A 2,853-nucleotide genomic window follows, 5' to 3' on the forward strand; every position below is an offset into this window, starting at 1 on the left:
CCTACAAATCATCTGGCCTGGATTTTGGAAGCTCACCCATGCTGGCCAAATTACACACCTCTGTATTGCCTTCTCTATCTCATTATTTTCTGATCCCACTGAAATCTCTCTGAGAGCTGCCGAGCGGATGCTCCTTGCTTGCCTGGGCTGCCTGCAGCACTGTCCGGGAGCTGAAGCTGAGAAAGGAAAGGAGCTGTTTCAATCGTGCTTTAAAATTATTTGTTCTGGATTTTTACTTCTGTAAACAGCCTTCAAATTTGAATAATCAACTCAGAATTCGACGAGACATAATTTCGCTCTTAAAGATAGATATGCTAAATACACACCGTTCCTATTTCTCCCACCAGTATAGAAATGGGGGTAAACATGCTCAGAACACCCAGGAAGTTACTCCAGCCAGCATGATACCGAATTGTCCTTTTGGGCTTTCCTGGCATATTTTGAAGGCAGAATAAGAAGTTCCTAAATTCTGTGTTCAAACCCACAGCAATTTTCAGGACAATCTCAATACATACCAGAGAAAGAAGGGTCAGGAATCCACATGGAATCTATTAATGCTTTGCCATCGCTGCTTACCTCAGTTTAGCCCTTTATTTTGTTTTAATCCTTGGATGGTACCAGCCAGCTGGGTCAGTCGGAAACACTGGTGTATTTATTTTAGCTGGAAGCAATCGGGCAGCTGGAATCACTCAGCTCCATGCACCACGTCGCCTGCCACCGGCTCAGACCCACGGCCATGCTCCACACAGCTTGCTTGGGACGGTTCCCTGTTCACAGCTTATTTCAGCCCCACCTTCGCTACCCACTCACTGCTGCCCTTACGAGCGCTGCAGTTCTGTGCTTTTGCAAGCAGCATGTGCATGCTGTTTTAAAGGTTTGCCCCCCCAGACCTCAGAACAGCATCATGAGGGCCTCAGGGGATGGCACCGTACCGGCAAAGTGGCAGCAGCTCGGCTGTGGGAGCTGGGGACCGAGGCCGCCTTTCACTGGAGGTGGCAGCTTGCCACCTGGAAGTTGCTTTTCCTTTGCCATAGCACTGGCTGGCTTTCTCATACTGCTGGAAGGAGCAGTGGCTGTTTGTAAAGGAATGAGAAGCATTTAAAATGGCAGAGGCCAAAATTAAAAGGAGTAGCAGCTGTAGCAACTGTAATCTTGAGGGCTACACAGATGGATTTGAATCATGGAGTGAACCTGAACTCTGAAGGTACATCTCTCTCTCCCCTTTCCCTTTTCCCCCCCCAAACCAGAGTAACCTGAGCTTTTTTGCTGGTTCATCAGCTGATTCAGCTCTGGGCTTGGGAATTCTCCTTGCAGATGGTAGAGGTCACCTCAAGTCAACTGTCAGATTCACTCTAATAGAAGACTGCTGGGAAAGCGGAGGATGAGGACTTCAGCTCCCTTCAGGGAATGGAATTTGGGTATTTGGTTTCTGTTATGGACTGGGACTTGGGTATTTGGTTTTTGGTTGTTTTTTTTAAATTTCTTTTCATAGTCTGTGTATAGAGGCTTTAAACGGAAGAGAACTTAAGAAATGTGAACTGTACCTAGCAATAGCATGTTAGATTTTAGTCCTCACAGCTGTGAGCAACAGGGATTGGGTATTTGGTTTTTGGTTGTTTTTTTTAAATTTCTTTTCATAGTCTGTGTATAGAGGCTTTAAACGGAAGAGAACTTAAGAAATGTGAACTGTACCTAGCAATAGCATGTTAGATTTTAGTCCTCACAGCTGTGATGAACAGGGAAAGGGGACCCAGACCCTGCAGTCTGCGTTCAGGGTGTTGATGCTGACAGACCTGGGATTTCTCTGGGATTTGCTGCAGTTGTTGTGTAGAAGAGACGGGGGAAATTCTCTTCTCCTAAAACCCCCTTTGGTATTTCCAAGGTGATCAGTTCCTTTTTTCTCCAGAATGAGTTCTAACACTTTGAAAAACAGCATTTGGGTGTTTTCTCCTCTGGCGCAGGCTACATACACTGATTTTAAGAAGATTTTAAGTTCTTTTTTACCTAGCCTGTAGGTCATGAATTTTCCTTGATCTACTTGTTCATCTAAAATTTGAATTAGCTTTGATGGAACTGAAATTAGGTTTGGAAACAATCTGGCTGAAGTTTAAAACCTATTCAAGCCTGTGAGCCCTACCTGAACCCTATCTTAGCATTCCTGGATGAAATACCTGTGTTCCAAAGGGGCCACACCCACAGCAACCCATGCTATCAAACCAAACTTTTAAAATCTGGATACCCAGGTAGAAACCTGAGAGTTTTTCTCTCAGATGAGCTAATCCCCTCCACACTGATGCAGAAGAATTGGATACCACCATTTTAAGGAACATTTTATGAAATGGTGAGAAGTCAAAGACTTCTCAGACCTTGGTACAAAGAAAACTTGGCCCAGACCTTGGTGCAAGATAGCACAGATCTGCCAGACTGTCCACTAGATGGAAGTGTTATCCGGTCCCTGCGTGGGGGTGTACAGAATCACCCCTTGTGAGGCCAGAAGCATCACACGCACTTGAGGCCACAAAAATCCATCTCCGAGTCCCGTTCTGTCTGCCTTCCCTGCCCCCAGCACCCTCAGCTCCAGCCGCAGCAGGGCATGGCAAGGGGGGCCTGCACCACGCCGGAGGCATGAGTTTGCCACGCCGCGGGGCTGCTGGTCCTGGCATTATATTACTAGACCTGCACAGAGACTCCAGCAGCGCGGCATGAACAGCGACGGCAGGGCATGACAACAGTCAGTGAAAACGACGGTATTTTTTTCAGCTTTTCCTGCTGCAGTCATCGCCTGCAATGTGAGGCAGCTTCTTTCCTTTTCTTTGTTTCTGCCATCCTCTCCCTCATTACTTTCTCATTCCT

General features: G+C 46.6%; 1 protein-coding gene across 1 annotated transcript in view; it reads left to right on the top strand.

Annotated features, from left to right (window-relative positions):
* The window catches only part of BICD2 (BICD cargo adaptor 2), a 127,486-nt gene that overhangs the window by 13,104 nt on the left and 111,529 nt on the right, over positions 1 to 2,853 (top strand). The gene's annotated exons all lie outside the window — the stretch shown is intronic.

Source organism: Egretta garzetta, unplaced genomic scaffold (genome assembly GCF_000687185.1).
Source record: "Egretta garzetta isolate BGI_Z169 unplaced genomic scaffold, ASM68718v1 scaffold451, whole genome shotgun sequence".
In the NCBI taxonomy this organism is placed as follows: domain Eukaryota; kingdom Metazoa; phylum Chordata; class Aves; order Pelecaniformes; family Ardeidae; genus Egretta; species Egretta garzetta.